A 20,957-nucleotide genomic window follows, 5' to 3' on the forward strand; every position below is an offset into this window, starting at 1 on the left:
CCTGAAAACATCCAGGAGCACCACGAAACCCTATTTCCACCGCCGCAACCTTCTATACCCGTGAGATCCCATCTTGGGGCCTTCTCCAGCGCTCTGCCGGAGGGGGAATCGATCACGGAGGGCTTCTACATCAACACCATAGCCCTCCGATGATGTGTGAGTAGTTTACCACAGACCTTCGGGTTCATAGTTATTAGCTAGATGGCTTCTTCTCTCTCTTTGGATCTCAATACAAAGTTCTCCTCGATTCTCTTGGAGATCTATTCGATGTAATTCTTTTTGCGGTGTGTTTGTCGAGATCCGATGAATTGTGGGTTTATGATCAAGATTATCTATTAACAATATTTGATTCTTCTCTGAAATCTTTTATGGATGATTTAAATATCTTCGCAAGTCTCTTCGAATTATCAGTTTGATTTGTCCTACTAGATTGATCTTTCTTGCAATGGGAGAAGTGCTTAGCTTTGGGTTCAATCTTGCGGTGTCCTTTCCCGGTGACAGCAGGGGCAGCAAGGCACGTATTGTATTGTTGCCATCGAGGATAAAAAGATGGGGTTTATATCACATTGCTTGAGTTTATCCCTCTACATCATGACATCTTGCCTAATGTGTTACTCTATTCTTATGAACTTAATACTCTAGATGCATGTTGGATAGCGGTCGATGTGTGGAGCAATACTAGTAGATGCAGAATCATTTTGGTCTACTTGTCGTGGACGTGATGCCTATATACATGATCATAACTATGTGCTTTTCTATCAATTGCTTGATAGTAATTTGTTCACCCACCGTAGAATTTGCTATCTTGAGAGAATCCACTAGTGAAACCTATGGCCCCCAGGTCTATTCTCCATTATATTATTCTCCCGTCAACAAGCTATTTCTGCCGCTGTTTATTTTGCAATCTTTATTTTCCAATCTATACAACAAAAATACCAAAAATATTTATCTTATTATTTTTATCAGATCTTACTTTAGTGAACGTGAAGGGATTAACAACCCCTTTATCGCATTGGTTGCGAGGTTCTTGTTTGTTTGTGCAGGTATGAGGGACTTGCGTGTAGTCTCCTACTAGACTGATACCTTGGTTCTCAAAAACTAAGGGAAATACTTACGCTACTGCGCTGCATCACCCTTTCCTCTTCAAGGGAAAACCAACGCAAGCTTAAGAGGTAGCAAGGAGGATTTCTGGCGCCGTTGCCGGGGAGGTTGCACCGAGTAAAGTCAAGATTTGATCTCTCACCAACGTGCGATTTCTGGCGCCGTTGCCGGGGAGATCTACGCACAAGTCAAGACATACCAAGTACCCATCACAAACTCTTATCCCTCGCATTACATTATTTGCCATTTGCCTCTCGTTTTCCTCTCCCCCACTTCACCCTTGCCGTTTTATTCGCCTTCTTTTACGTCCGCCTCTTTTCCGCATGTTTCTTTTCGCTTGCCTCATGTTTGCTTGTGTGTTGGATTGATTGTTTGTCATGATGGCTCAAGATAATACTAAATTGTGTGACTTCTCCAATACCAACAATAATGATTTTATTAGCACTCCGATTGCTCCTCTTACCGATGCTGAATCTTGTGAAATGAATACTGATTGGCTGAATCTTGTCATGAAAGATCCGTTTTCTGGCCTTCCTAGTGAATATGCCGCTACCCATCTAAACAGCTTTGTTGATTTATGTGACATGCAAAAGAAGAAAGATGTGGATAATGATATTGTTAAATTGAAGCTATTTCCATTTTAGCTTAGAGATCGTGCTAAAACTTGGTTTTTGTCTTTGCCTAAAATAGTATTGATTCATGGAATAAGTGCAAAGATGCTTTTATCTCTAAGTATTTTCCTCTCGCTAAGATCATCTCTCTTAGAAACTGTAACATCCCAAAATTCTAAATTTTGGAATGTTGTATTAAATAATTAATTATGACTGTTTGTTTGATTGTTGTATGAAATTGAGTGGAAATTGATTTTTTTTAAAGTTGAATGAGAGGGAATAAAAGGACTTTCCCAAAACTTTCATCTTGCATTTTTTCTTGATCTCCATGAATTCAAAGTCATCTCATCACAAGACCCTAGAGTGAATATAATATGACTTCTTCCATTTGAAGAAATAAAAAAAGGGGTTGAAAATGATTTGAATTCCATTTGAAATATTTCAAACTTAGAAACTTTAAGCAACTCAATGAGTTCATGAGGGAAGATAAAATGACTTCTTCAAATTCTAAGAAAGAGAGTTGGAAGTTTCAAAGGAATAATTTGAAGTCACTTTGAAGTTATTTGAATTTCCAAGTTTCAAATCCTCTTGGAAAATTATTTAGTTTTAATTCAAAATATTTTTTCCTAAAAATAAATAAATGGAAATTAGGGTAAAATGATTCCCTTCAATGGAAAATTAGGAGAAAATAAATTTGAAATCAACTTGCTATTTAAAAAATGATTTTTATTGATTTTAAAAGCAACGGTAGCACTGTTTGACTTTTATGAATTTTTATGGAATTTAGTTGAACTTGAGAAATAGTTCATCTTATTCTTGGTAATTTTCTGAACATTTCCGTATATAATATGCCGATGTAATTTTTTATTTACTTTATTCTACTACAATTTTCCTTTGTGTTTTTTTAAAATAAAAAAAACGCACACACGCACCACCTAGACCGGAACACTACTTGGCCCAGAGGCAAACGAGCCGGCCAACTCCGCCTTTCGGCCCACGGTCTGCCCCGCGCCCGAGCGCCCTTTACATCGGTCGACCGCCAGCGCCTCCCCCTCGCTCGCCTCCCACCGCTACCACTGACTAGCGGGGCCCATCCTCGGGTCGCCCCCAACCTCCCGCCGCGCCGCTCGGAACGAGCTTGCGCGTGTGCCGCCCGCAACTGTCGGCCGCTCCGCTCGGGATAGAGCTCATCCCCGAACCACCGGAGCACCAGACTGCGCCTATAAATGCCCCGACTCCCCTCTGTCGATCCCGCCACCTCGCATCTACCCACGCCGCTTGTAGCCGCCTCCTCGTCGTTTTGCATCTCGCCGGAGCCGAGGTCTTCGACGGTCCATTCCATCGTCAGTGAGCCCCTCCGGTACCTACCTTCATCTTCTATCGACTCTCCTACTCCTCGCGCATCTCCTTGACATCTTGCTTTGTCTTAGATCGAGCCGGAACAACGCCTCGATCGACACCGACCTCGCCGGAGCGCCCGGAGCACAGGAGCTCTGCTGCCTTCGCCCCTCTCGACTCCGACGCCCCGAGGAACCCCGCCACCACCACCGAGCGCGTCGCGTCGCGCTGCGTCTCCCCGTCGCCTTCCCTGCCGCCCAGGACCACCGCAGCCGCCGCCCCACCGACGGAGAGCCCCGCCGGAGCACGGAGCCCCTCGTCCTCGCGCCGCCCATCCAGATGCCCCGAGGATACCCGCCACCACCACCACGACGCTCGCGCCACGCCGCAACCCTCCGTCCACTTCGCCACCGTAGAAGCCCGCCGGAACCGTCGCCTCGTCGACGCTGAGGTCCTAGCCAATGTCGGCGCCGCTGCAGTTGCCCTCTGTGAGCTGCCCTGCCTCCTCGTTTTTTTCTAGGTCTAGGTTTTTTTGTGAACCGTTACACAAAAAAACCCACCGGTTTTTAAACCGGTCGGTTCACTTAGTTTAGCCGCGGTAGCCCGTTTTTCTTATATGTCGACCGTTCGCCGGTTAAGCTCGCAACGAATGGGTATGCACCAGTAGGAATTTTCCACGTGTCAGGGACCTGCTTGCGATAGTTTTCTTCACTGTTTAGTCCCTGTAATTAGCAGATTAGTCCCTAAACTTAGAATAGCCACACCTTTTTAACCGTAAGTCCAAATTCGACGAAACCAGTGGCAAAATGTTCGTCTCGAATAGCTTTATCCAGAGAACCAGCTTTGAAAACTTTTGGCCAATTTCAAATTTGAATTTATTCAGGTTTGAGTTCAAACTTCAACTGGCCATATCTCCTAAACCGTAGCTCCGATTGATGTGATTCTTTTTGCACCATATCATCGTAACCAAACCCTACCACTTGGACCATTGTCACATATTTTCACACACCTAGGATCTGTCCAGGATAGTTTTATTACTATGCAAGTATGCACGATAGATCACATCACGGTTTTGCACCTTATGTCACTTATTGTTGGCACCTAGAATTATTTGCATGCAAGTTATGTGTGTTGGGTTTCCATTTGGATTTCTGAGTCCTTTTGTTGCATGTTATTGCTCTCTGGAATGATTGCTTATGTATGCTATTTTACTTTGACGATAGACTGTCTAGAGTGCGAAGCGGAGTACTATCGATCTCTGGAATTCAACTATCAGTATCAAGGCAAGTTCACATTTGACCATTCTTCCAATTACCTATGTTTATATTATGCACTTAGTCCTTTTGTGGTAGGATTGCATGGTAGGATTTATTGTTGCCAGATGGCTATATCGTTACCTAGTAGTTCATTTGAGGTTGGTTTGATCTATACATCCTTGTCACCACCGTGTAAGTTTATTTTTGCCTCGCTAAATGTAGATGTGGTGTGGGAAGCGAACATGGCGAGACATGAGTGACAAAGTAGTAATTAGGACCAAGACTTGTAAATGAACTACCTGGGCGGTATTTGGTTTGAATGGTGGCGAAGTACAGTGGGAGCATGCATGGTTAATCCATGGTGGTGCACCACTAGTGGTCGGCCGCCCAGGCTCAAAGAGATCAATCGTATTCTCTTGTCTAGAAGCTTCCGTGTGCAGCCACAAGCTAATATGAGCTCTGGATTAGTTGAGTAGATAATGTGACCTCTTTCGGGGTAGGCTAGCAGATGTAGAATGAGTAGGTGTACCGGCCTATCCACGGGTTAAGGGGAAATACTTTCGAAAGACTATGTCTCGGTCATCCTGTTCTCAAACACCAGGTAGTGCGAGAATTTCAAGGGAGGCAATCGAGTCTTGTGGGGAAAAGTGTGCAAACCTCTGCAGAGTGTTAAAACCTAATCGATTAGCCGTGTCCCCGATCACGGACAACTTGAGCATCTAGTAGTGGAAATGCTGGGAGATCTCATCACTCTTAATTAAACAGTTGTGTTGTAAATGAAACTTTGGGAATGGATTGAGTTGGGTTTACCAACTCATCCTATGCTATACAATAGTGGTAGAATAATATCTTTTATTCTAGGGAAAAACTAGCTTTATGCAAAAACTAAACTTAGAGCTTTCCACCAGCCAAATTGCATGTACAAATAGGTTCATTATTCTTATTATGTGACTTGCCAGTACATTCAATGTATTGACCTACAGGGCTGCAACGTCTTATGTTGCCGGGATTTGCTTGTTGGGGAACGTAGCAGAATTTTAAAATTTTCTACGCATCACCAAGATCAATCCATGGAGTCATCTATCAATGAGGAAAAGAGGAGTACATCTACATACCCTTGTAGATCACGAGCGGAAGCGTTCAAGAGAACGGGGTTGATGGAGTCGTACTCGACGTGATTCAAATCACCGATGACCAAGTGCCGAACGGACAGCACCTCCGCGTTCAACACACGTACGGTTGGGGAGACGTCTCCTCAAACTTGATCCATCAAGGGGTGGTAGGAGAGGTTGATGAAGATCCAGCAGCACACCGGCGTGGTGGTGGAAGCAACGGTGATCTCGGCAGGGCTTCGCCAAGCGCTGGGAGACGGAGGAGTGTCACGGGAGGGAGAGGGAGAGGCCAGGGGCTTGGGTGCGCAGCCCTCCCTCCCCCACTATATATAGGGTGGCTAGGGGGGCGCCAGCCCTAGGAGATCCAATCTCCTAGGGGGGGGGGGCGGCCAAGGGGGTGCCTTGCCCCCCAAGGCAAGGGTGGCGCCCCCACCCCTAGGGTTTCTAACCCTAGGCGCAGGGGGAGGCCCAAGGGGGGGTGCACCAGCCCACTAGGGGCTGGTTCCCCTCCCACTTCAGCCCATGGGGCCCTCCGGGATAGGTGGCCCCACCCGGTGGACCCCCGAGACCCTTCCGGTGGTCCCGGTACAATACCGGTGACCCCCGAAACCTTCTCGATGGCCGAAACTGGACATCCTATATATGAATCTTTACCTCCGGACCATTCCGGAACTCCTCATGACGTCCGAGATCTCATCCGGGACTCCGAACAACTTTCGGGTTACCATGTGCTAATATCTCTACAACCCTAGCGTCACCGAACCTTAAGTGTGTAGACCCTACGGGTTCGGGAGACATGCAGACATGACCGAGAAGCCTCTCCGATCAATAACCAACAGCGGGATCTGGATACCCATGTTGGCTCCCACATGCTCCACGATGATCTCATCGGATGAACCACGATGTCGAGGATTCAATCAATCCATATACAATTCCCTTTGTCAATCGGTACGTTACTTGCCCGAGACTCGATCGTCGGTATCCCAATACCTTGTTCAGTCTCGTTACCGTCAAGTCACTTTACTCGTACCGTAATGCATGATCCCGTGATCAACCACTTGATCACATTGAGATCATTATGATGATGCATTACCGAGTGGGCCCAGAGATACCTCTCCGTCATACGGAGTGACAAATCCCAGTCTCGATTCATGCCAACCCAACAGATACTTTCGGAGATACCTGTAATGTACCTTTATAGTAACCCAGTTACGTTGTGACGTTTGGCGCACCCAAGGCACTCCTACGGTATCCGGGAGTTGCATAATCTCATGGTCTAAGGAAATGATACTTGACATTCAGAAAAGCTACAACAAATGAACTACACGATCTTTGAGCTAAGCTTAGGATTGGGTCTTGTCCATCACATCATTCTCCTAATGATGTGATCCCGTTATCAATGACATTCAGTGTCCATAGTCAGGAAACCTTGACTATCTTTTGATCAACGAGCTAGTCAACTAGAGGCTCACTAGGGACGTGTTGTGGTCTATGTATTCGCACATGTATTACGATTTCCGAATAACACAATTATAGCATTAACAATACGCAATTATCATGAACAAAGAAATATAATAATAACCATTTTATTATTGCCTCTAGGGCATATTTCCAACAGTCTCCCACTTGCACTAGAGTCAATATTCTAGTTACATTGTGATGAATCGAACACCCATGCAGTTCTGGTGTTGATCATGTTTTGCTCTAGGGAGAGGTTTAGTCAACGGATCTGCTACATTCAGGTCCGTATGTACTTTACAAATCTCTATGTCTCCATTTTGAACACTTTCACGAATGGAGTTGAAGCGACGCTTGATATGCCTGGTCTTCCTGTGAAACCTGGGCTCCTTGGCAAGGGCAATAGCTCCAGTGTTGTCACCGAAGAGAGTCATCGGGCCCGACGCATTGGGTATGACTCCTAGGTCGGTAATGAACTCCTTCACCCAGACTGCTTCTTGTGCTGCCTCCGAGGCTGCCATGTACTCCGCTTCACATGTAGATCCCGCCACAACGCTTTGCTTGCAACTGCACCAGCTTACTGCCCCACCATTCAAAATATACACGTATCCGGTTTGTGACTTAGAGTCATCCAGATCTGTGTCGAAGCTAGCATCGACGTAACCCTTTACGACGAGCTCTTCGTCACCTCCATAAACGAGAAACATTTCCTTGGTCCTTTTCAGGTACTTTAGGATATTCTTGACCGCTGTCCAGTGTTCCATGCCGGGATTACTTTGGTACCTTCCTACCAAACTTACGGCAAGGTTTACATCAGGTCTGGTACACAGCATAGCATACATGATAGACCCTATGGCCGAGGCATAGGGGACGACACTCATCTTTTCTCTATCTTCTGCCGTGGTCGGGCATTGAGCCGTGCTCAATCTCGTACCTTGCAATACAGGCAAGAACCCCTTCTTTGACTGATCCATTTTGAACTTCTTCAATATCTTGTCAAGGTACGTACTTTGTGAAAGACCAATGAGGCGTCTCGATCTATCTCTATAGATCTTGATGCCTAATATATAAGTAGCTTCTCCGAGGTCCTTCATTGAAAAACACTTGTTCAAGTAGGCCTTTATGCTTTTCAAGAATTCTATATCATTTCCCATCAACAGTATGTCATCCACATACAATATGAGAAATGCTACAGAGCTCCCACTCACTTTCTTGTAAATGTAGGCTTCTCCATAAGTCTGCATAAACCCAAACGCTTTGATCATCTCATCAAAGCGAATGTTCCAACTCCGAGATGCTTGCACGAGCCCATAAATCGAGCGTTGGAGCTTGCACACCTTGTCAGCATTCTTAGGATCGACAAAACCTTCCGGCTGCATCATATACAATTCTTCCTTAAGGAAACCATTAAGGAATGCCGTTTTGACGTCCATTTGCCATATCTCATAATCATAGAATGCAGCAATTGCTAACATGATTCGGACGGACTTTAGCTTTGCTACGGGTGAGAAAGTCTCATCGTAGTCAACCCCTTGAACTTGTCGATAACCCTTAGCGACAAGCCAAGCTTTATAGATGGTCACATTACCATCCGCGTCTGTCTTCTTCTTAAAGATCCATTTATTTTCTATGGCTCGCCGATCAACGGGCAAGTCAGTCAAAGTCCATACTTCATTTTCATACATGGATCCTATCTCGGATTTCATGGCTTCCAGCCATTTGTCAGAATCCGGGCCCACCATTGCTTCTTCATAGTTCGAAGGTTCACCGTTGTCTAACAACATGATTTCCAAGACAGGGTTGCCGTACCACTCTGGTGCGAAACGTGTCCTTGTGGACCTACGAAGTTCAGTAGCAACTTGATCTGAAGTTTCATGATCATCATCATCAACTTCCTCTCTAGTCGGTGCAGGCACCTCAGGAACATTTTCTTGAGCTGCGCCACTTACCGGTTCAAGAGGTAATACTTCATCAAGTTCTACCTTCCTCCCACTTATTTCTTTCGAGAGAAACTCTTTCTCTAGAAAGGACCCATTCTTGGCAACAAAGATCTTGCCTTCGGATCTGAGGTAGAAGGTATACCCAACAGTTTCTTTAGGGTATCCTATGAAGACGCATTTTTCCGACTTGGGTTCGAGCTTTTTAGGTTGAAGTTTCTTGACATAAGCATCGCATCCCCAAACTTTTAGAAACGACAGCTTAGGTTTCTTCCCAAACCATAATTCATACGGTGTCGTCTCAACGGATTTCGACGGAGCCCTATTTAAAGTGAATGCGGCAGTCTCTAAAGCATAGCCCCAAAATGATAGCGGTAAATTGGTAAGAGACATCATAGATCGCACCATATCTAATAGAGTGCGATTACGACGTTCGGACACACCATTACGCTGAGGTGTTCCAGGCGTCGTTAGTTGTGAAACTGTTCCACATTTTCTTAAGTGTGTGCCAAATTCGTGACTCAAGTATTCTCCCCCACGATCTGATCGGAAGAACTTGATTTTCCTGTCACGTTGATTCTCAACCTCACTTTGAAATTCCTTGAACTTTTCAGAGGTCTAAGACTTGTGTTTCATTAAGTATACATACCCATATCTACTCAAGTCATCAGTGAGGGTGAGAACATAACGATAGCCACCGCGAGCCTCAACACTCATTGGACCGCACACATCAGTATGTATGATTTCCAATAAGTTGGTTGCTCGCTCCATTGTTCCTGAGAATGGAGTCTTGGTCATTTTACCCATGAGGCATGGTTCGCACGTGTTAAATGATTCGTAATCAAGAGACTCTAAAAGTCCATCTGCATGGAGCTTCTTCATGCGTTTGACACCTATGTGACCAAGGCGGCAGTGCCACAAGTATGTGGGACTATCATTATCAACCTTACATCTTTTGGTATTCACACTATGAATATGTGTAGCATTACGCTCGAGATTCATTAGGAATAAACCATTCACCATCGGAGCATGACCATAAAACATATCTCTCATATAAATAGAACAACCATTATTCTTGGATTTAAATGAGTAGCCATCTCGTATTAAACGAGATCCTGATACAATGTTCATGCTCAAAGCTGGCACTAAATAACAATTATTGAGGTTTAAAACTAATCCCATAGGTAAATGTAGAGGTAGCGTGCCGACGGCGATCACATCGACCTTGGAACCATTCCCGACGCGCATCGTCACCTCGTCCTTCGCCAGTCTCCGTTTATTCCGCAGCTCCTGCTTTGAGTTACAAATGTGAGCAACCGCACCGGTATCAAATACCTAGGAGCTACTATGAGTACTCGTAAGGTACACATCAATTACATGTATATCACATATACCTTTCGTGATGCCGGCCTTCTTGTCCGCTAAGTATTTGGGGCAGTTCCGCTTCCAGTGACCACTTCCCTTGCAATAAAACACTCAGTCTCAGGCTTGGGTCCATTCTTTGGCTTCTTCCCGGCAGCTTGCTTACCGGGCGCGGCAACTCCCTTGCCGTCCTTCTTGAAGTTCTTCTTACCCTTGCCTTTCTTGAACTTAGTGGTTTTATTCACCATGAACAATTGATGTTCCTTTTTGATTTCCACCTCTGCTGATTTCAGCATTGAATACACCTGAGGAATGGTATTTTCCATCCCCTGCATATTGTAGTTCATCACAAAGCTCTTGTAGCTCGGTGGAAGCGACTGAAGGATTCTGTCAATGACCGCGTCATCCGGGAGATTAACTCCCAGCTGAGTCAAGCGGTTATGCAACCCAGACATTTGGAGTATGTGCTCGCTGACAGAACTATTTTCCTCCATCTTACAGCTGAAGAACTTGTCGGAGACTTCATATCTCTCGACCCAGGCATGAGCTTGAAAAACCATTTTCAGCTCTTCGAACATCTCATATGCTCTGTGTCTCTCAAAACGCTTTGGAGCCCCGGTTCTAAGTTGTAAAGCATGCCGCACTGAACGAGGGAGTAATCATCAGCACGTGTCTGCCAAGCGTTCATAACGTCTTGGTTCTGTGGGACGGGTGCGTCACCTAGCGGTGCTTATAGGACATAATCTTTCTTGGCATCTATGAGGATGATCCTCAGGTTTCGGACCCAGTCCGTATAGTTGCTGCCATCATCTTTCAGCTTGGTTTTCTCTAGGAACGCGTTGAAGTTGAGGACAATGTGGGCCATTTGATCTACAAGACATATTGTAAAGATTTTAGACTAAGTTCATGATAATTAAGTTCATCTAATCAAATTATTAAATGAACTCCCACTCAGATAGAAATCCCTCCAGTCATCTAAGTATAACATGATCCGAGTTAACTAGGCTGTGTCCGATCATCACGTGAGACGGACTAGTCAACATCGGTGAACATCTTCATGTTGATCGTATCTTCTATATGACTCATGCTCGACCTTTCGGTCTTCTGTGTTTCGAGGCCATGTCTGTACATGCTAGGCTCGTCAAGTCAACCTAAGTGTATTGCGTGTGCAAATCTGTCTTACACCCGTTGTATTCGAACGTTAGAATCTATCACACCCGATCATCACGTGGTGCTTCGAAACAACGAACCTTCACAACGGTGCACAGTTAGGGGGAACACTTTCTTGAAATTATTACGAGGGATCATCTTATTTAAGCTACCGTCGTTCTAAGCAAATAAGATGTAAAACATGATAAACATCACATGCAATCAAATAGTGACATGATATGGCCAATATCATTTGCTCCTTTGATCTCCATCTTCGGGGCTCCATGATCATCGTTGTCACCGGCATGACACCATGATCTCCATCATCATGATCTCCATCATTGTGTCTTCTTGAAGTTGTCTCGTCATCTATTACTTCTACTACTATGGCTAACGCTTTAGCAATAAAGTAAAGTAATTACATGACGTTTATGTTGACACGCAGGTCATAAATAAATAAAGACAACTCCTATGGCTCCTGCCGGTTGTCATACTCATCGACATGCAAGTCGTGATTCCTATTACAAGAACGTGATCAATCTCATACATCACATATATCATTCATCATTCATCACAACCTTTGGCCATATCACATCACAAAACACTTGCTGCAAAAACAAGTTAGACGTCCTCTAATTGTTGTTGCAAGTTTTTACGTGGCTGCTATAGGTTTCTAGCAAGAACGTTTATTACCTACGCCAAAACCACAACGTGAATTGCCAATTTCTATTTACCCTTCATAAGGACCCTGTTCATCGAATCCGATCCGACTAAAGTGGGAGAGACAGACACCCGCCAGCCACCTTATGCAACTAGTGCATGTCAGTCGGTGGAACCGGTCTCACGTAAGCATACGTGTAAGGTTGGTCCGGGCCGCTTCATCCCACGATGCCGCCGAATCAAGGTAAGACTAGTAACGGCAAGCAAATTGACAACATCTACGCCCACAACTACTTTGTGTTCTACTCGTGCATAGTAACTACGCATAGACCTAGCTCATGATGCCACTGTTGGGGAACGTAGCAGAATTTTAAAATTTTCTACGCATCACCAAGATCAATCTATGGAGTCATCTATCAATGAGGGAAAGAGGAGTGCATCTACATACCCTTGTAGATCAAGAGCGGAAGCGTTCAAGAAAACGGGGTTGATGGAGTCGTACTCGACGTGATTCAAATCACCGAAGACCAAGTGCCGAATGGACAGCACCTCCGCGTTCAACACATGTACGGTTGGGAAGACGTCTCCTCCAACTTGATCCAGCAAGGGGGAAGGTGAGGTTGATGAAGATCCAGCAGCACGACGGCGTGGTGGTGGAAGCAACGGTGATCTCGGCAGGGCTTCACCAAGCGTTAGGAGACGGAGGAGTGTCACGGGAGGGAGAGGGAGAGGCCAGGGGCTTGGGTGTGCAGCCCTCCCTCCCCCCACTATATATAGGGTGCCTAGGGGGGGGCGCCGTCCCTAGGAGATCCAATCTCCTAGGGGGGGCGGCGGCCAAGGGGGTGCCTTGCCCCCCAAGGCAAGGGTGGCGCCCCCACCCCTAGGGTTTCTAACCCTAGGCGCAGGGGGAGGCCCAAGGGGGGCGCACCAACCCACTAGGGGCTGGTTGCCCTCCCACTTCAGCCCATGGGGCCCTCCGGGATAGGTGGCCCCACCCGGTGGACCCCCGGGACCCTTCCGGTGGACCCCCGGGACCCTTCCGGTGGTCCCGGTACAATACCGGTGACCCCCGAAACCTTCCCGATGGCCGAAACTGGTTTTCCTATATATGAAACTTTACCTTGACGTTCGGGATCTCATCCGGGACTCCGAACAACTTTCGGGTTACCGTGTGCTAATATCTCTACAACCCTAGCGTCACCGAACCTTAAGTGTGTAGACCCTACGGGTTCGGGAGACATGCAGACATGACCGAGAAGCCTCTCCGGTCAATAACCAACAGCGGGATCTGGATACCCATGTTGGCTCCCACATGCTCCACGATGATCTCATCGGATGAACCACGATGTCGAGGATTCAATCAATCTGTATACAATTCCCTTTGTCAATCGGTACGTTACTTGCCCGAGACTCGATCGTTGGTATCCCAATACCTTGTTCAGTCTCGTTACCGGCAAGTCACTTTACTCGTACCGTAATGCATGATCCCGTGATCAACCACTTGATCACATTGAGCTCATTATGATGATGCATTACCGAGTGGGCCCAAAGATACCTCTCCGTCATACGGAGTGACAAATCCCAGTCTCGATTCGTGCCAACCCAACAGACACTTTCGGAGATACCTGTAATGTACCTTTATAGTCACCTAGTTACGTTGTGACGTTTGGCACACCCAAGGCACTCCTACGGTATCCGGGAGTTGCACAATCTCATGGTCTAAGGAAATGATACTTGACATTCAGAAAAGCTACAGCAAACGAACTACACGATCTTTGAGCTAAGCTTAGGATTGGGTCTTGTCCATCACATCATTCTCCTAATGATGTGATCCCGTTATCAATGACATCCAATGTCCATAGTCAGGAAACCATGACTATCTTTTGATCAATGAGCTAGTCAACTAGAGGCTCACTAGGGACGTGTTGTGGTCTATGTATCCACACATGTATTACGATTTCCGGATAACACAATTATAGCATGAACAATAGACAATTATCATGAACAAAGAAATATAATAATAACCATTTTATTATTGCCTCTAGGGCATATTTCCAACATTGCTACGACGAGTAAGAGTTACGTTGTAGGGTTACGGTCTACAATCAACTTGCCGTTGGCATTGATGGACTCCACACCCTTATGTTTGTTTCCGCTGAGACTTATGAGGTATATATCAGTTTTACATTATTTATACATGTGATTGCACTTCGATATATACATTGATGTACTGTGTGTGCCAGCATACCGATCCAGGGATGTCACGGATACCCAGAGGCTTGACCGTTTGAGGTCGGGTCGCTACAGAGATGGTATCAGAGCACATGTTGATTGTAGGACGCGACCCTAGAAACTGGAAAGCCCTTAGGAAAGAACTCTCTAAAACTTAATTTTCAAAAAGATCCTCTACCTCTCTTCTTTTCTAAGTGTTATAAAATCTTTCCTTTTATCTTGAATAGTTAGACAATACCCTTTTCCCTTTGACCACACGGATGATCAACTGATGAGACCCCTCCGAGAAGGGCAAGATATCGGACTTCGCCATACACTGGAAGAATTGAAGCTACAACAGTCGAAGCCTTTGAAGAATTGAAGAATTTGAAGACACCGACAAATTCCAAGATTTATATGACCTTTAGAGGACTAAACCCTTGTTGTATACTCACGTTAGATGCGATGATTTGTGAGCTGTCATATTTTGTGTGTGTTTTCCGACAGCAACAAATAAAACTTATTTTCAAAACTATATTGTGTGTATTGTGTGTATCTCTCTCTATCTCTCTCGTATCTCATCCCAAAACCCTTGGACCCAATAGATGATGAATGAAGATGGACTTGTATTCTCTGAACCGATCACTCAGTTGGAGGCAGAGCTATGGATTCAAAACATGGAGAATCACTTCAGGAGCAATTTGGTTGCAAGGAAGTATGAGGTTCAATACGCTCTTCAGTACTTTACAAAAAGTGTTGCAACCTGGTGGAAAATGCATCACGCCATACAAGGATGTAATCGAGCAAAAACTTGGGAGGAACTGAAGAAGACTTTGTTGGGATCCCGTCTTATCTAGAAGCACAGTGATAAACCGAAAAAGAAACCTTGTGCCTGCAAGATATGCGGAGAAATAGGACATACCCATGAAGAACACAAGGATGGATGCCCTCATTGTGAAGGAAATCACCAAGCTGAAGAATGTCCAACCATGAAGGTTACTTGTTTCTTGTGTGAAGGAACTACACACTACCCTGCCCAGTGTCATATTTATCCCAAGGTACAAGAAATTACCAAGCAGCAGAAGTAAGCAGTGAAAGAAGCCCTCAGGGAAAGTTTAAGAAAATCGATGATGAAAGAAGATGTTGACGGCCCTAATGGAGAAAGCCTAAACAGATTTTACTCCAATGCTTGCTATTCATGTGGAGAAGAAGGACATTTTTCACAATATTGCATGAAGGAAAACCAAGAGTATCTGGGAGACTTCCCGATAGAAGAAGTGGAGTTTGATCCACATGAGATAGAAGAATTGATCGGAACGAAGAAGTCGAGGAAGAGAAAGAGCATGTCTCCCCAGAACAACCCAATTTCTGCAGAAAAGGACCTGAGTCAAATCACTTGTTACAGATGCAAGGATTTAGGTCATTACGCTAGCAAATGCCCAGCAAGGGAGCCAAGAACCCAAGGAGCCAAGATAACCACCAGGAAGCCCCTGGATTTGTCTGAAGTCATTTGTTTATGCTGCAAAGGAGTAGGACATTTTGCCAGAGAATGTTCAGACCCGAGGAGAGCTTGAGCAGAGTAGTTGAGATCTTGATATTGGAATAAAGCATGTAATAAAGTTGGAACACACTTTTATTTTCGTTGGGGATGTTGAGTTGAGTTGTGAAATGGAAATTGTAATAGCTCATGAAGCAATAAAAGTTGAGGTGTTTGGAATCTCATATGAAATGTTATGAGTTGTTTGTTGGTTGTGAGTTCCTCTCTCACTATGTCACCCAGACTTAAACCTTGAACCCATGGACAAGCTGATTACAAACCTTTCCCCGAAAAATAACCACATTTCACCCAAGGAAATACATACAGTATCCTGAGTACCCTTCTATCTTATACATGCAGATGACAACCCTTTACGAGTCTTTTCTCAAGGGCTCGGAAACGATCATGACCCTGACTGGTGATCAGGATTACCCAAAAATCCTGAAGGACATGATGAAGCATATTCATCTTGAAGGAGATGCAGTCTACAAGGGTTATCCTTTCATGGAGAATGGAGTTAAACTTTGGTACGTGGAAGTACACCTCCACCATGTGAAGGGAGTTTACCCAAAGACTATGGGTCAATACTTTTTCATTTCTCGAGTACCACGAGCAACATTCTTTGATTCTATTCGTGAAGCTGCCATGGAAGCCATACGTCAGATGGGAGAAATACTAGAAGCAAGACTCCGTCATACTCAGGAATACTTGAGGGAGGTGCATGCAGAGATGATTGAGATGAAGCTCATGGCCACCATGATGAAGCAAAACATCAATGATTTGAAGGATCACATCGCACAATTCTAGTGGGACTGAAGCATCTTAAAGTAGGGCAAAAGAATAAAGATGGAAGTAATGCTTGGACATGCCAAACTATGTGGGTGGCAGCTTTTGTAATAGTGTACCTTTGAAATTTGAGTTTTGAGTAGTGGTTAAGGATGTAATAAAGGATTTGATATGAAGAGAATATGAATTATGGATGAACCAGTGCATTTTTTGGCGTTACTTTTTTGTGTGAACACTTGACCAATGGAAAAGAAAATGTATTCCATAGAGTGGAATTTGGACAAATGAGTTGGAGTTTTGTTTTAGTTATGATGGTTACCCCAAGAGTATGAAGGAATGAAGTACTATTGGATTTAAAGGAGATGTAATATTGGAATATGGAACAATAGTAACTCCAAGGATGGGTTAAAGATATACAAGTGTTGAAGTGGGCCATAACCCACAGGACCCAGGATTTGATAAGGAAACAAGCACAATCTTGTTGAAGAACATAATTCTGAAAGAAGCTATGATTTCATCAGCATACGTTTCATAGGAGGTTACGTAAAACCTGAGAGTTGTGAAGAAACGATAGAGATTTTGTGTGGCTTGCAGAACCAAGGGATTTATCCGAACCCGGTTCGTGGAGAAGAGAAGTTCTGCAATGCTTGTGAGGATGCCCAAGTGTTAGAAAACGCGATTCACTATTTGCGTATGTGGTAATGATTCAAGTACGAGATGGATTGGCCCCCATACCGGAGACTTCTATCATGAACTATCATATGTTGATGGAAAATCAGATAGCCTTAAAACCCTAGAAGAGTGTCGACACGACAAGCCAAAAGCCTTAGAATGGCAGGACGATGGAAACCCTGTACAAGCACTTGCTGCCAATCATAGGTTATGCGGTGAGGTTCAGCCCAGACCCATTTCCTGTAGGAGAAACCAAAATTTGTCGACCACCATGAGGTTTTCGATAGTTGTTTAGCATTGGTGTCAGACCTGTCAAGTCTCAGAAGGATCCTATTTTGATGCAAGGACTCTTGATTTTGAGGAAAAGGCCATGCCCTTACCAGAAGAGCAAAAGTGAAGGAGTTATCTCGGAGAATATGAGAAAACCGACACCGTCAACGCAAAGGATGGAGTACATGAGTTTTGTGGGAACCGTGACCATGCTTTTAAGGGTGGTAGCACCCCATACCTCTTGGGTTGATTAATGGATTTCCAAGAAGACCCCCCAAACCTAACCTTCTTTCTAGCCTCTCAGAATCTCGAGGACGAGATTCATTTTAAGGGTGGTAGTTTGTAACATCCCAAAATTCTAAATTTTGGAATGTTATACTAAATAATTAATTATGACTGTTTGTTTGATTGTTGTGTGAAAGATGGTGTGAAATTGAGTGGAAATTGATTTTTTTAAAGTTGAATGAGAGGGAATAAAAGGACTTTCCCAAAACTTTCATCTTACATTTTTCTTGATCTCCATGAATTCAAAGTCATCTCATCACAAGACCCTAGAGTGAAGATAATATGACTTCTTCCATTTGAAGAAATAAAAAAAGGGGTTGAAAATGATTTGAATTCCATTTGAAATATTTCAAACTTAGAAACTTTAAGCAACTCAATGAGTTCATGAGGGAAGATAAAATGACTTCTTCAAATTCTAAGAAAGAGAGTTGGAAGTTTCAAAGGAATAATTTGAAGTCACTTTGAAGTTATTTGAATTTCCAAGTTTCAAATCCTCTTGGAAAATTATTTAGTTTTAATTCAAATTATTTTTCTCCTAAAAATAAATAAATAAATGGAAATAAGGGTAAAATGATTCCCTTCAATGGAAAATTAGGAGAAAATAAATTTGAAATCATTTTGCTATTTTAAAAATGATTTTTATTGATTTTAAAAGCAACAGTAGCACTGTTTGACTTTTATGAATTTTTATGGAATTTAGTTGAACTTGAGAAATAGTTCATCTTATTCTTGGTAATTTTCTGAACATTTTGGTATATAATATGCCTATGTAATTTTTTATTTACTTTATTCTACTGCAGTTTTCCTTTATGTTTTTTTAAAAGAAAAAAAACGCACACACGCACCGCCTGGACCGGGACACTGTTCGGCCCAGAGGCAAACGAGCCGGCCCGCTCCGCCTTTCAGCCCACGGTCTGCCCCGCGCCCGAGCGCCCTTTGCGTCGGTCGACTGCCAGCGCCTCCCCCTCGCTATCCTCTCGCCGCTGCCGCTGACTAGCGGGGCCCATCCCCAGGTCGCCCCCAACCTCCCGCCGCGCCGCTCGGAACCAGATCGCGCGTGTGCCGCCCGCAACTGCCGGCCGCTCCGCTCGGGATAGAGCTCATCCCCTCACCACCGGAGCACCGGACTACACCTATAAATGCCCCGACTCCCCTCTGTCGATCTCGCCGTCTCGCATCTACCCATGCCGCTTGTAGCCGCCTCCTCGTCGTTTGCATCTCGCCGGAGCCGAGGTCTTCGACGGTCCATTCCGTCGTCAGTGAGCCCCTCCGGTACCTACCTTCATCTTCTATCGACTCTCCTACTCCTCTCACATCTCCTTGACATCTTGCTTTGTCTTAGTTCGAGCCGGAACAATGCCTCGATCGACACCGACCTCGCCGGAGCGCCCGGAGCACAGGAGCTCTACCGCCTTTGCCCCTCTCGACTCTGACGCCCCGAGGAACCCCGCCACCACCACCGAGCGCGTCGCGTCGCGCCGCATCTCCCCATCGCCTTCCCTGCCGCCGAGGACCGCCGCAGCCGCCGCCCCACCGATGGAGAACCCCGCCGGAGCACGGAGCCCCTCGTCCTCGCGCCGCCCATCCGGACGCCCCGAGGATCCCCGCCACCACCACCGCGACGCCCGCGCCACGCCGCACCCCTCCGTCCACTTCGCCACCGTCGAAGCCCGCCGGAACCGTCGCCCCGTCGATGCCGAGGTCCTAGCCAACGCCGGTGCCGCCGCAGTTGCCCTCTGTGAGCCGCCCTGCCTCCTCGTTCTTTTCTAAGTCTAGGTTTTTTTGTGAACCGTTACACAAAAAACCCACCGGTTATATTTTTACCGATCGGTTCACTTAGTTTAGCCGCGGTAGCCCTTTTTCTTATATGTCGACCGTTCGCCGGTTAAGCTCCGCAACGAATGGGTATGCACCAATAGGAATTTGCCATGTGTTAGGGACCTATTTGCGATAGTTTTCTTCACTGTTTAGTCCCTGTAATTAACAGATTAGTCCCTAAACTTAGAAGAGCCACAACTTTTTAACCATAAGTCCAAATTCGACGAAACTAGCGGAAATTTTTTCGTCTCGAATAGCTTTATCCAGAGAACCAGCTTTGAAAACTTTTGGCCAATTTCAAATTTGAATTTATTCAGGTTCGAATTCATGCTTCAACTGGCCATATCTCCTAAACCGTAACTTCGATTGATGTGATTCTTTTTGCACCATGTCACCATAGCCAAACCCTACCACTTGGACCATTGTCACATATTTTCACACACCTAGGATCTGTCCAGGATAGTTTTATTACTATGCAAGTATGCACGATAGATCACATCACGGTTTTGCACCTTATGTCACTTATTGTTGGCACCTAGAATTATTTGCATGCAAGTTATGTGTGTTTGGTTTCCATTTGGTTTTCTGAGTCCTTTTTGTTGCATGTTATTGCTCTCTGGAATGATTGCTTATGTACATTATTTTACTTTGACGATAGACTGTCCGGAGTGCGAAGCCGAGTAATATCGATCTCTAGAATTCAACTATCAGTATCAAGGCAAGTTCACATTTGACCATTCTTCCAATTACCTATGTTTATATTATGCACTTAGTCATTTTGTGGTAGGATTGCATGGTAGGATTTATTGTTGCCAGATGGCTATGCCGTTACCTAGTAGTTCATTTGAGGTAGGTCTGATCTATACATCATCGTCACCACCGTGTAAGTTTATTTTTGCCTCGCTAAATGTAGACGTGGTTTGGGAAGCGAACATGGCGAGACATGAGTGACAAAGTAGTAACCAGGACCAAGACTTGTAAATGAACTACCTGGTTGGTATTTGGTTTGAATGGTGGTGAAGTACAGTGGGAGCATGCATGGTTAATCTATGGTGGTGCACCACTAGTGGTCGGCCGCCCAGGCTCAAAGAGATCAATCGTATTCTCATGTCTAGAAGCTTCCGTGTGCAGCCACAAACCAATATGAGCTCTGGCTTAGTTGAGTAGATAGTGTGACCTCTTTCGGGATAGGCTAGTAGATGTAGAATGAGTAGGTGTACCGGCCTATCCGTGGGTTAAGGGGAAATACTTTCGAAAGACTATGTCTCGGTCATCCTGTTCTCAAACACCAGGCAGTGCGAGAATTTCAAGGGAGGTGATCGAGTCTTGCGGGGAAAAGTGCGCAAACCTCTGTAGAGTGTTAAAACATAATCGTTTAGACGTGTCACGGGTTA

This window comes from Triticum urartu, chromosome 3, assembly GCF_003073215.2.
Source record: "Triticum urartu cultivar G1812 chromosome 3, Tu2.1, whole genome shotgun sequence".
Taxonomy (NCBI): Eukaryota; Viridiplantae; Streptophyta; class Magnoliopsida; order Poales; family Poaceae; genus Triticum; species Triticum urartu.